The 15,358-nt window shown below is 35.0% G+C and overlaps 1 non-coding gene across 1 annotated transcript; it reads left to right on the top strand.

The window, feature by feature from the left end:
- The first annotated feature begins 3,885 nt into the window (after nt 1-3,885).
- LOC141681740 (small nucleolar RNA R71) lies at nt 3,886-3,992 on the top strand. The gene has a single exon (XR_012559164.1). It is a non-coding gene; the product is annotated as a small nucleolar RNA R71 (small nucleolar RNA).
- The last annotated feature ends 11,366 nt before the right edge of the window (nt 3,993-15,358 follow it).

Raw genomic sequence — 15,358 nt, 5'->3', positions numbered from 1 at the left:
TTTTTAATCTCAGGAATATTATCATCCTGTTCTTTTATTATATATAAAAGAGATTTTTGAAGCATGTGTTATTCTTTTTTCTATTCAATCATTTTATGTAATTCTAATGGTTAAGAAATAGTATATAAGCAATTGGCATACATTATTAATTCTTATGTACATATTTTAAAGGAGTAACAGGACCGCGAACAATATCTGTGGTACGGAAAAATTATATTCCGCGGTTGGAACATGTTCCCTTATCTCAAATAGTCCCTTTTCCTCCCTCACTTGTACTCACTACAACCACACAGAATACACCCCCGCTCCGCTCCAATTTTAGGCGAATTTTGGAAGAAATTAAAGCAACTTTCTCAAATCTGAGATATATTTCTTCTCTTCAATTTTTAATTGTCATGGCAGATAATATTTGTACTCGTATATTTCATCATAAACGTAAAAATGAGAAAATAAAAATTGAGTATTGGTCATGTTTTAAATCTTGACGACTTAAACATGAGTAAATAACCTAAAACCCCTCAATTTGTTGAAAATGATAAGTTTGTAGATAACATTGAGAAAAATGAAGAGTTCATTAATTTAGATGAAGTTTTTATTCATATTAAGAAAGACGAAAATTTAGAAAGTGAAGATGAGTTTGAAAATGTTAATATTGATGGTAAGGATGAAGATGATAATGTAGAGGGTGCGAATTTGTATGAAACAATGGATGGTAATGAAATTCTTTATATGAATTAATTGTTCCAAATTTTGGATAAAGCTGATAATTTTTTTAGGGCTTATAATTTAAGAAATGGATTTGTCATTAAAATTCAAGTGACCCATAGACGTAATCAAGATAAAGAATATATTTTCGTTTATATGTTTTTAGACTTTCAGGAAAAAGTGTTGTCAACAAAATTAGTAAAGTTAAACGGCGTCAAGAGATTCTTCCTAAATGTGATTGCAAGGTGAGAATGTATGTAAATTATCAAAAGAATATAAGTCTTTGGGAGATATCTAGTCTTGAGCTGGTACACAATCATGGTCTTGTTTCCCCTAGAATGATGAATTTGGTACAAGACGAAAGATATGTGAACACCACTACCAGTAGTTTGATTCAAAAATTTTATGGTTTGGGGGTTCGTAATTTTCAAGTGATGATTGTCATTCGTAACATTCATGGAGGTAATGATAAAATTGGTTTCAGTACTCAACATCTTAGGAATATGATAAGAGATTAAAGGAAGAAAATGTTTGAAATTAATGATGCCCAAGTGGGGTTGAACTTAACATAGTTTGAATTAAGAAAGTGGTTCTAAATACTTTAGTAAGACCCAAGTTGATGAAGAGAATCATTTGAAGTGTCTTGTGTGAATTGATCCAAATTGTATAATGGCATATCAAAATTTTGGTGATGTTGTTACTTTTGACACGACTTATCGGACAAATAGATTAAGAACACATCCCTACACTTAAATGGTTCATTGTCCATTGAGATAAAAATATATTACATATTATATACAATTAAAGTAATCCGAAAAATATATAAAAATAATTAAAATAATATTAAAAATAATAATATACAAAGAAAAGTTAGAAATGCTCCCCTAGTGCATAAGTACGAAGTGTTGATCCAAAAATAATTGAAAAATATGGGCTTCCCATTGTTTAGCTTCAGGCCCAATTTCATTATAAAGAATTATGAGTCCACCTAGTAGCAACAAAGGCAAGATAGCCCAAGTGGTTATAAGAGGAATATAAAATTTACGCAACCCCATGGATAGGGGTTCAAATCCCAAGAAGCACTGTCGTTAACGTTATTTAGCCGGACTTTTCTAAATCAAATTCATGGCGACTTCAAATTCTTATCAGAAGAACCATTCAAACGATGGTTGAGATCAAATTTGCTCACTTTCAAAATATTTTTCCCATCAATCTTCAAATCAATTCTTGCACCCATCAGCCTTTTATTTTTCTTTTTAACACCTCTAGAATGTTTATCTCTCTCAGTAGATTGAAACTCACACTCTTCTACCTCATCAGCAGCAATCCATCTTCTCAAAATATTGTCATGACAAAATTTAAAAAGAACTAGTTCATCATTCAAATGTACATACTACAGATGTGGTGGAAGTTTTCCGAGTTTTACATTCGCGAGATCTTTTCCAAGAGAGATTTCAATTTTCTCCTTAACTTTCTTATGATGTAGATGTGTAGCTATAGGCGTTGCATCCAAAAGTTTCTTGTTGCTCGTACACTCCTTATCTTCTTCATTGAAGTTTAACTCAGAATTGGCTTGAAGTGGATCTTTATATGATAAAGTGTTGGTTTTGATGTCGATCACTTCTTTTATCGCATCCACTTTTTTGATCTCATCCATAGAAGGATGTCTTATTGTGTTTTAACTTAAATTTCATCTTCTCCTCTCCCACTTGAAAAGAAATTCTCCCACTTTTCATATCAATTATAGCTCTAGCGATAGTTAAGAAAGGTCTCCCAAGAATGATATGAATATTTGCATCTTCTTCCATCTCCATGACAACAAAATCACATGGAATATAAAATTTTACTACCTTAACGGGAACATCTTTAAGTACACCAAGAAAAAAAATTTAACAATTCTGTCTGCCAGTTGTATAGAGATACGTGTGGGTTTCAGTTCACCCATATGAAGCTTTACATAGACTGATACTGGCATTATACTAACACTTGCTCCAAGATCACACAAAACTCTTTGAATTTCAACATCCCCTAATTTGACAGGAATAGGGTAGCTGCCTGGATCCCCCAGCTTTTTAGGAAGATTATTTTGCAAGATGGCACTGCACTTTATTGTTAATGAGCTAATAGAACTTTCTTTAATCTTTCTCTTACGTGTCTATATATCTTTCAGAAATTTCGCATAAGAAGGCATCTCCGATATGACTTCCAAAAATGGAATATAAATGTGCAGTTTTTGCAAAAATCCAAGAAAATTACCATACTTCTTCTCTAGCGTAGCTTGCGCCAATCTTTTTGGAAAATGAACATGTGGCACATATGGTTTAATAGGAACTACAACTGATTCTTTCTTTTCTTCTTCCATCGCCTCTTCCTCTAGCACTTTTTCAGTTGTAATTTCTTCTTCCTGTTTTTTAGCATTATCAATGTGAAATCTGGTTCTTTCAATTCTCTTCCGCTCCTGGTAGTTATACCATTAATATGGCCCATTGATGGTTGCTCAGTTTGGCCAAGAAGTTGGCCTGAAAACTTGTTAAGTTTGCTCTACTTTTGAGCAATTTGAGAGATTGAATTTTCCATCAACTTGTTGTGAGCCTTCATCGCATTAATAATTGCATCAATATCTTCATTCTTTTTTACCTGTGTAGAGATAAATCCCTCCAAAAGATTTTGCAAGTAAGATTTACGTGGTTGAGCTGGTGGAAGTTGAGCTTGATCCTGAGTATTTCTTTTGGAAAAATTAGGATGATCTCTCCAACCTGGATTGTCGTGTTGGAGTAAGGTTTGTACTGTTGCCTTTTATTTTGGTTGTAAAGGACATTTTCTTGTTCCATTGCTAATCCAGAGGGATTGAACTGACAAATATTTTGAGTGTGTCCAACTACACCATAAATCTTGCATGAGGCAACTGTAGATGAAGTTCTATAATCCAATTAATCAATCTTCATAACCATTGCCTGCATAGTTGTATTCAACATGGCATCAACATCATACTTACCACCTTTCTTAGAGTGATTTCTGTCACTGGAGGGATAGTTATCATTAGACTCCATATCTTCTAACAAAGCTTTCGCATCCTTAGTTTTCTTCTTCATAATGGATCCACCTGAAACAACATCAACAAAGATTCCGAACTCTAGTGTTAACCCATTATAGAATGTTTGGATCAACATCCATTCAGGAATTCCATGGTGAGGGCATTGTCTCTACAACCTTTTGTATCTTATTTATGCATCATTAAGTGACTCCTCCTCATCTTGATGAAAGTTTGGTATGTCACTCCTGAGTTCTGCAGTCTGCTTCTGACAGAGAAATTTGAGTAGAAAGGCGTTTAATAAACCATCCCAAGTAGTGAACTTGTTTGGTACTTCATCTTTCAATCAATCTTTTGCTGCATCACAGAGAGAAAATGGAAATTATCGTAGCTTTATCGCATAATCACTAACATTAGTCAACTTTATCGTATCACACTTCTCCAGAAAACTCTCAAGATGATCAACATGATTTTCAGTGGAAAATCCTGCGAAAGAATCATTGGAAACGAATTGGATGAATTGAGTCTTGATTTCAAAGTGGGTAGCCGTGACTGTTGATCTGAGAATACCGAAGAGTACGTCCTTAGTATCTGGCATACCCTGCTCATTGAGAGCCTTAGCTGTGACTACTTCACCCATAACTTCCTTGTCTTTTTGTTTTCTTCGTGCACCCGCTTTTCTTCTCGTTGTAGCTTCAATTTCATGGTCAAAAGTAATCAAATTTTCAGTACCTGAACTTCTAATTTGCATGCAACAAGAAAACTAGAAACAAATATCAAATAACAAGGGAATAATAACCGAAGCACACAACTAAAAAAACTTAGCTAAACTTACTCAAAAATTTGCTAATCTAATACCGTTTTGTCCCCGGCAGCGGCGCCAAAAATTTGACATGGCTGTCACGTACCTATTAAATAATAATATCTAACAAATCCATCTAACAATATAGTAGGGTAATTCAGAGTCAATCCCACAGAGACAAAGGTACCAATCACTAGTAATTCTTGACTCGATTTAACTAAGCAAGTAATACAATAAAAATTGAGAGATTGTTTAACTAAAATTATACTAAAGCAAATGCGTTGTATTAATAAAATAACTAAAAATATCAAGAATTAAGAATCACCACTAGTATGAATCAATGCAATTATGATTTCCCGCCCCAAATCAATCATATACTACTCAAGAGGATCAAGCCTATTTTCATAGTATCATGCAATTTTAGAGACATTAAACATAACATCCTAACTTCCTAATAATCCGTTCTACCTATTTTCATGGAGAAGTTCATGTCCTTATTGGATAAATCACAACCACCTAAATCCAAATTTCGTTGATAAATAGATATTGGTTCAAACAATACACGTAATCACGTCTAACATGTAATTTTTAATTAAGCACAATTGAAAAAGCAAGAGCATGTAATATAACATAATTGGGGGGGGGGGGATTGGAAAAATCATACATCAATCATAACCAGGGTTGAACTTAACCCTCGATTAAAAGTCTACTCGCTTATAACTAGATTAACAAACACATAATAAAGAAAAGTAATCTCCTCCCCCCTGTATATGACTCTCTATCTATGTATATATATCCCTATTTGTATATCATAAAGGTATACAAGTTGTTTCCCAAACTGATTTCATTTTTTTAAGAAAATTTTGTAGTTATTTTCTTCAGTAATTATGGGCCACTCCAATAGTAATTTGATACTTGGACCAATTAGAATGAAAGATAATTTCGTTATCATCACGTGGGCTGTTGAATCGTCCAATTCTGAGTTCTGAAACTCAAGATGCAGTCCAACAAATCCTGCTGTCTTATAATAAATATCCAAATTAAACTCTTATTCTCCAATTCATCCAAGTTTAGGGTTTTCTTTCCTCCTACAATAAAATATTGAAATCTATTAAATAAAAATTCAATTCAATGCAAAATATAACAATTATGAGGAATAAAATCATGTTATATATATATACTCTATCAAGTATTATAAGACACTTATAATTTTCATAAGTCACTTTGAGTTATTTTCGCAGTTAAACAATTTAATTATATTGGTTTTTGGCATTAATTATTGGTTTGCTACTTTTTTCATCCCTGTTTCGCATTGTAGCGGGGAAAGTTGCTCTCTGTTAGGTCCCAATGTGTTTGTAGAAGGGGGGGTTGAATACAAACAGCACCGAATAATCGAATTAAATGCGGAATAAAAAATGTGAAACAAAATTCAAGTTAAATAAAAATATTATTAAACTTGAAGGGTGTTACAACAACTGTATCGATTACAAGGTATTAATCTCAAATCAATTATCACAAATCTAGAATAAATTCGACATGAACTTTTTCTATTTTTGTAATAATTAGAATCAAATGCTAAACGCGATTTGAGATTAAGTTCTAGGGATTTTAATCCGCTAGATTGATACACAAGAACAAGATAAATAATTCTAGTGGTTTGGATTTAACATTAACAAACTAGAAATTGATCTTGAAATAAGCAGATGAAAAATGAAATATTTCAAGGCGGCTGCTGTGTTCTTTGTTCTTGAATGTATTGGATGATTTTTTTAGTTGCTGCTTCTCTGCTTCTTTTTAAGTCAATCAACCGAATGCAAATGAACTGGTATGACAATCCCTTTAAGCTTGCATGACTTTCGGTAGGACAATTGAATGAACTAGCAAGACAATCTGAATGAACTAGCAAGACAATCAGAATGAACTAGCAAGACAATTACCCTCCTAGAGTAACTTTCGGTGAGACAATTGAAAATAGCCTAGCATGACAATCGGTATGACAATCCAGATTGTCATGCTAGTTCATTTTCAATTGTCTTGCTGATTTAAGACTTGAATTTAATCCAATTAAACTTCTGAAAATTCCTAAAATTCCTAGAATTAATTCAGAATTAATTAATCAATTAATTCAATTAATAAATAAATTATTCTTCGCAGATATAATTTATTTTCTTAATTAAATTAGATGACTCAATTAATTAATAGAGAATTAATTCTAGTCTTGAGCAGCAACCATTCTTCTGCAAATCTTCTGAAAATCACTGAAAATTATGAATCAATTCCACCACTTCATCGTTGACACTCGATGTACTGTCTGGTTCATGAGTGACTAACTTCCGTGACGTTTCTTCATGTCTTGACTTTGACACTCTGATTTTCTTCAGATTAAATCCTTGTAATTAATGATACTCTGTCGAGATCTCTGTCACTTGATTAAATCCACGATCTTGATTTATATCACTGAGGCATGATCAACTTCTTGAACTTCTTCCAGTGAATTAACTCCTCAAGTCTGTAGATGAACCTTGTCTCTGAATCCTTTGACAGATATTACTTTGCGAGATCTCTCTGACGGTCGATCCACTATTTACTTATTACATTCTTATTTGAGTTGAGTTGAATCCTCGAATATACAAATAGGTCTATGACATATGACTTACAATCTCCCCCTATTTGTTTGTTAGACAATAACACACAAATACCTAGAGGATAACTCAACTAACAAATAAGAAAAAGATATAAACATACATGCAAAGTAAATAGCAGAAAAGTTCTGGACTAGATTTAACATTTTCCAGATTCCAAGTAGATGTTCCTCTAGACTGAACATATCTTCAAGTAGTTTCATCTTCATTTGTACAACCACATTTCCCTGTTGAGAAGCACATATCTCTCTTGCTTCTCCCCCTATGAGAATCAACTGATTAAAGAAGATCACCTTCGTTTACCACCTCTCCCGTACAATAGGATCCGCAGATAAAAACCAATGGTACTCCCTTAACAGCTTCTTCCCTTACTAGGAAATCACCTTGTGTTTACCACCTCTCCCGTACAATAGGATCCGTAGTTAGAAACAACAATGGTGTGGTGTAGTGTACATGTAGGATCTTTTTCTTCCTCCCTGCTATTTCTCCCCCTTAGTTGAGGAATCCTCCAAACTATTACTTAAGCTTTTATCTCCCCCTTAAAGAAGGAATGTATGCCGTCGTCTGAAGGAGTTCTCATATTTCACTTGGTTGGAAAAGAAATAACAAGTGTTTCTCTTTCTTCCTCACTGTGAGTGTGTGATCCTGTTTTAGTGTACCTCACATGTGTTTCACTCTTCTCTCCACTCGTGTTTACACTCAATCTCACAAGTGTATCACTCTTCTCTCCACTCGTGTTTACACTCAATCTCACAAGTGTATCACTCCTCTCATAGCTCCAAAAATCAGCTGTACCTGCAAGGAAAATCACCTTAGCCATCCTTTAAGGAGGTCACAGGTGGTGCAATGGGAGTTCACAAATCCCCATCCTTGTTAAACTCGTCAGATAAATCTGAGTCATAATCTACAAGTTGCTAGTTTCCCTTCTAGGGTTCCAGATTTGAATTCTGGGAAGGTAAACAATGATCCAACGATTTTAGCATAAAGATCAAAGTTCCCTTCTAATGTCTGTGAAGACATTTCCTTGTGACTCATCAGTTAATATCTGAATCATTGTCAACAAGTTGCCGATCTGCACCTATGTCAGATCCACTATCCGCAGATGCATCCAGGGGATTTAAGCCTGGGGAGGTAGACACTGACCACTGACATATGGCTTTTGGATCAGTATCCTCTCCTAACACCTGTAAAGGCAATTGGTCCACTAACGAACCTTGAACAATCGAATCTGACCTTAAAATGGTCGAAACTCTTGTTTCCGTCAACTCATCCTTTGTGTGTGTAACCTCTCCTTGTGCATCAAGAATTGATTATATTTGAGGTGGTGACACTACATCGGATACCTTGGCCGACAGGCAAAATTCAATAGACGCACCCTATTGAGAGAATGAATCTAGTAACTGTTTTTGTGCCTTTTCAGCCATTACATCTTTTTGAGAAGATGTATGGGGGCTAGCAGTTGTCTCGGGTTAAATACTACTCATCTATGTAGGAGACAGAGCTACTGGGTTGACTATAGAACCTTCCTTATGTGGTGCACTAAGGCACTATCTCCCTCACGCTCATTCATACTACATTTAGTGGTAAGAGAATGTTGGTTGGTTCTGTTTTGGTGTTTGTCTTTACAGTCTGGGATAGACGTTGTGGGTTTTCAACCTCATGACTGTTAATGAAAGAAATCCATTGGAGACTGAATCTGTAACACAGAATATATGGTAATAGAGAGAAAATGATTTACAATAGTGATTTCAAAAGATTTTACACGAAATAAGAAATCACTAATGTAGAAAGAAGTTTGATTTTGTTTTTCAATATGAATGAGTTTTTGATAAAACATTGATCACTTAGGGTAAAGTCTAAGTAATTCTCATTCATGTCAAAAGCTTACAAATATCTGCAACATAATGTTAACAAGATATCATTGACCGATACTTGTCAAGTACTTTAGATACTAATTGTTATGTTGCATAATCAATATACCACTGCACATATAAAACAATATGATTGTGCTTAGTGATAATATAGTTATAAATATGACGACTCTACTTATTCATATAAAATTATAACTTCTGTTAGAGTGCCATACCATGTCCTTGACGATTGCTTGAGCAGTATACTAGTTCATACCAACCTGAATTGAGATTGAAGAAGAGATTGCATAGTCCAATAGATCTGCAACTGCAAAGTCCATGAACTGTGGTGCACTGACTTCCTCTTTTAACTCACCAACCAGGAGTACACTTGTACACATCTTACTAGAGTACAATTCCAAGTGTAATGTGCAGCAGGTGTTTGATATGTCGTAATATTCTCAAGTCTCGTCACTGGTGCTATATGTTAGATACTGCTTCCTGATAATAACCTAGCACTATATACAAAATTACACTGATAACATTCCCAGCTTGCAAACAGCCATATCCCTCAGATAAACCTTTGCTGTTATCTCCAAAGGTAACCAGGGGCCAGCTTTCTCAATCCACATTTGATAGCAGGGCTCTATCTCCGGTCATATATCTTGATGATCCACTTTCAAGAATCCACACTACCGGTTATACCTGTATACTGCCCTGCACTTCAAATGGATTAGACCTTCTTCGGAACCCAAACTTGGTTGGGCCCGGCATACTTGTAGAACTGACCTTTGTCAGGCAAAACAACATTTTTAATTTCAACGATCTCAACATCCTTAATGACTGAACATTTGACCTTGTAAACAGCCTTAACAAATTTCTGTTTAAGCTTAGGCACAAATGTCTCCTTTCTAACCTTAGAAGGACTAGCAGTCTTAGACCTATCATGCTTCTTGTTATTCACATGCTGACGAGGAGTAGTCTTATCATTAGACACATGCTTACCATTAAAATAAGCATACATCATATTAAAAGCACAAGACATACAATTAGCAACACCACATGCTTTATGAGAGTGATTAACAGCAGGCAATTTATGCATGGTAGACATGGCATTATTGTTATCCAACTCATGTGTGTCTGAGTTAGTCTCAGTTGCTTTCACAACTTTGACTGGAACTTTCGACTCACTTGACTTGGAAACAATCTTCTCATTAGCATGATCCTCAGCACGTATTTCTTCTTGAATAACAGAAGAGGTCGCATCAAATGGTTCAGCAATTGATGCTTTATAGAGGGGTTCATCAACACCCTTAAGCACATGTGGTACTTCCCTCCCTTTAGCACATACATGAGGAGGGGAGTTTATGCCTAATTCTCCAATAGCAGCATTGTAATCATAACCTATTCCAGATGTTTGATTAACAGCTTGCTTACTATAGAACTCTTTAGCCTTCGAACAAGAATTGAAGTAGGCTCTAACCTTAGTCTCAAGACCGGTGATCTTGTCTTTGAGAATAATTTCGAGTTTTCTATAACAGTCAACTCTATTCTCTAGAAAAGATACCTGTTCTTTTAATTTGTCTTGATTAATGTGCACAAGTCTTAATTCATTGACCTCTTTCTCAAGGTCTGTGATCTGTAAACTTAACAGTTCATTATCACGACGTGCACAATCTAAGTTACCTCTTAGATGATAAACCATTTCAGCATCAGAAAGTTTTACCTCTATTCTTGACGATGAAGCTTTTCCATCAATAGCCATAAGAGCAAGATTTCCTTCATCTTCATCTTCACTGTCAGTATCATCCCAGCTTCTTCCCTTTGCCAGATAAGCCCTTTCAGAGTTCTTTCTTACTTGCTTTGGCTTCCTACATTCTGTGGCAAAGTGTCCCAACTCATTGCAGTTATAGCATCTAATGGTGCTCCGATCAACCATCCCTGTTTTGTATCCACCACTGCTGGTGTTAGAGGATGAAGATCCACCTTTCTGGAATTTGTTGTAGTTGGACTTGTACTTAAGCTTGGGATTCCTCTTGAATCTGACATGGGAGAATCTCTTGACAATTTGGGCCATTGATTCATCTTCCAATTGCTCCAGCTCTTCCAAGGAATAAAAATCATCACTTGATTGATTTGTAGTAGGAGGATCATATTCTGCTACTAACTCATTTTCCTCACCCTTGGAAAACTGTACCATTCTTTCTAACTGTTGAGATTGCTGTTGTTGTTGACCTTCAGCTACAAGTGCAGTAGATGTGCTGACCATTCTATCCTTCCCGTAGACTTCCTTCTGTTGAATCTGCTCCAACTCATAAGTTTTTAACACTCCATAGAGCCTGTCCAAAGAAATCTCACTCAGATCTCTAGCTTCTCTAATGGCAGTGATTCTATGTTCAAGATGAGCTGGCAGTGTTAAAAGGAACTTTTTGTTGACCTCCCTGATTGAATAATACTTTCCATTGATGTTCAGGTTGTTGATCAACGCATTGTACCTCTCAAACACTTCAGTAATTCCTTCTCCTGGATTTGATTTGAAATGTTCATATTCAGAGGTTAGGATCTCCAACTTGTTTTCCCTAACTTCCTCTGTGCCTTCATTAATCACCTCAATAGTTTCCCACATGTGTTTAGCATTTTTACAGTTCATCACATGTCTGTTCATTAGGGGATCAAGGGAATCAATTAATATTAATTGAAGGCTGGCATCCAAGGAGAATTCTTCCTTCTCAGCAGGAGTAAAATCTTCAGGATCTTTTGGATAGGTTCTAGCTTCAGTAGTCACCACACCATCTATTATTACCTCCGGTTCAATAACCATCGGAGTTTTTATACCCTTCTTTAACAAGTTTGAATATTTGGGATTTGCAACTTGTAAAAATAATAGCATCTTCTTCTTCCACATGATATAATTCTCTTTATCAAATTGTGGAATTTTAACGGTTCCAACTTTATGTGAAGTCATTATGAATTTTTGAATAAATAAAAATTCAAGGAGTTGAAAAATCACAAAAGTCTAGGATCTTGATTTGTTCGTTAATCAGAAGGCTCTGATACCAATTGTTAGGTCCCAATGTGTTTGTAGAAGGGGGGGTTGAATACAAACAGCACCGAATAATCGAATTAAATGCGGAATAAAAAATGTGAAACAAAATTCAAGTTAAATAAAAATATTATTAAACTTGAAGGGTGTTACAACAACTGTATCGATTACAAGGTATTAATCTCAAATCAATTATCACAAATCTAGAATAAATTCGACATGAACTTTTTCTATTTTTGTAATAATTAGAATCAAATGCTAAACGCGATTTGAGATTAAGTTCTAGGGATTTTAATCCGCTAGATTGATACACAAGAACAAGATAAATAATTCTAGTGGTTTGGATTTAACATTAACAAACTAGAAATTGATCTTGAAATAAGCAGATGAAAAATGAAATATTTCAAGGCGGCTGCTGTGTTCTTTGTTCTTGAATGTATTGGATGATTTTTTTAGTTGCTGCTTCTCTGCTTCTTTTTAAGTCAATCAACCGAATGCAAATGAACTGGTATGACAATCCCTTTAAGCTTGCATGACTTTCGGTAGGACAATTGAATGAACTAGCAAGACAATCTGAATGAACTAGCAAGACAATCGGAATGAACTAGCAAGACAATTACCCTCCTAGAGTAACTTTCGGTGAGACAATTGAAAATAGCCTAGCATGACAATCGGTATGACAATCCAGATTGTCATGCTAGTTCATTTTCAATTGTCTTGCTGATTTAAGACTTGAATTTAATCCAATTAAACTTCTGAAAATTCCTAAAATTCCTAGAATTAATTCAGAATTAATTAATCAATTAATTCAATTAATAAATAAATTATTCTTCGCAGATATAATTTATTTTCTTAATTAAATTAGATGACTCAATTAATTAATAGAGAATTAATTCTAGTCTTGAGCAGCAACCATTCTTCTGCAAATCTTCTGAAAATCACTGAAAATTATGAATCAATTCCACCACTTCATCGTTGACACTCGATGTACTGTCTGGTTCATGAGTGACTAACTTCCGTGACGTTTCTTCATGTCTTGACTTTGACACTCTGATTTTCTTCAGATTAAATCCTTGTAATTAATGATACTCTGTCGAGATCTCTGTCACTTGATTAAATCCACGATCTTGATTTATATCACTGAGGCATGATCAACTTCTTGAACTTCTTCCAGTGAATTAACTCCTCAAGTCTGTAGATGAACCTTGTCTCTGAATCCTTTGACAGATATTACTTTGCGAGATCTCTCTGACGGTCGATCCACTATTTACTTATTACATTCTTATTTGAGTTGAGTTGAATCCTCGAATATACAAATAGGTCTATGACATATGACTTACACTCTCTTTCGTTGGTTTGTAATTGACATTTGGTCATGCTTTGTCATATTCCAGGGTTATACCTTGTATTTTGATTAGTCTTGGAGCAATTTATATGACTAGTAGCAAATTTGGCTTTCGAATCATGTATGTCTTGACTAGGCAATTTACAACTTTCTTTTATAATTATCATCTCAACTTCAACCATTGGCTTGTAAGTTCTTTTCCAAGTGTTGTCATGAGAATATATTCGTTATTTAGGGAGTCATGCTTTGTAAAATCATTAGTTAATTATAGGATCTTACTTTCCTTCGTCACCATTGTAGTACTTGTGTGCCTATTTTTTATACGATATTGCCACGAGACATGTTTTGTGTCTCACATTTTATTCCATTGGTGCATTCGTAGAGAGACCTTTCCCTCTTGAAACTCACCTAATACATGTACTTGTGAGCAGTTTTTCATTTATCATCATGGCGTCTAAATTTGTAGTTAAGAATTTTGGTAAAATACAAATGTTTATCTTGATTTTAACATCGCAATAGGGTGATCAGCCCTTGAAATTAATCGTAGAACCAAAATGATAAGTCATACCATTTTGTGTTGTCATGCCGAATTGGCTTTATAACTTACTAGTATGCTAAACTGGAATTAATGAAAACTATTAATAAGAAGTTAACATCATGTCAAGATAAAACAAGAGCATTACGAGGCTTATATAGCAAACAAACAGTTGAAAGATGAAAGGCATATCCTGCACTCATTAATCATAAAATTCATAATCACACATAAGCAAATTCTTTTATGATGGTATAAAGAATTCAACATCTAGAATGTCAAATATTGAAACATAACTAATTCTATGTCCCAGTGACTTATTTATAATCGACCTAAGAACCAAAGTAATTTAGAAGGACAAAGAACATTACACGTGATAAAGCTCCAGGTCCTGAGACTTGTAAGCCATTTATGGTAAATAACTGGTAAGCTCCACGATAGACCACTGCATCTATGAGATAAGGACCTTCCCAGGCATCAACAAACTTTCCCACTGACATGTTCACGTTATTCTGGAATGTCTTCCTTAAGACTAAATCGTCGATTTGAAATGCCTTTATGTGGGCGTGTTTGTTATAAGTGTTGGAAATTCTCTATTGATAAGATACCATGCATATTTTTACCATGTCACGAAGCTCGTCCACGGTGTCCATGTCATGTGCCAACTCTTAGTTGTTCATGCCAGGTGCCAATAGTCCATACCTAGCAGTAGGCATCATTACTTCAGTTGGTGAAACGACTATAATACCGTGAACCAAACTAAATGGAGTATATCGTGTTGACATCTTAGGGTTAGTCCTATCCGACCATAGTATCCAAGGTAATTCCTCAGCCCATTTGCCTTTGCATGATGTCAGCCTGTTCTTGAGGTTGTTGATTATAACCTTGTTGCTGGATTAAACTTGCCCATTAGCTTGAGGGTACCCTAGGTGTCGAATTGATTAAGTTAATATTCCACTGTTTGCAAAATGCCTCAGTCTTATCACTTATAAACTGTGAACCATTGTCACAAACAATTTCAGATGGTACCCCAAACTTGCACAAAGTATTCCTCTTAATAAACGAGATCACCTCTTTAGAAGTGACTTGCTTGAACACCTCTGCTTTGATCCATTTAGAGAAGTAATCTATCATAGCCTACATGAAGACTTTTGGGCCTGATGCAAGTGGCATCTTTTACACAATGTCCATTCCCCATCTCATAAAGGGCTAAGATGGCATAGATGTGTACAGAAACTCAGGAGGCTAATGAATGGTAGGTGCATAATGCTGACAGGCGTTACATTTCTTTGTGTAATCCAAGGCGTCTTGGCTTAGTGTTGGCCAGTAATACCCCAAATATATTATTTTTAGTGATAAATTTCTACCATCGGTATGATTCCCACATTCTCCTTCGTAAACGTCTCTT

The sequence above is a fragment of the Apium graveolens genome, chromosome 8 (assembly GCF_009905375.1).
Source record: "Apium graveolens cultivar Ventura chromosome 8, ASM990537v1, whole genome shotgun sequence".
Lineage (NCBI taxonomy): Eukaryota > Viridiplantae > Streptophyta > Magnoliopsida > Apiales > Apiaceae > Apium > Apium graveolens.
The sequence above is the reverse complement of the archived record's forward strand: the minus strand, read 5'-3'. Positions and strand labels throughout refer to the sequence as shown.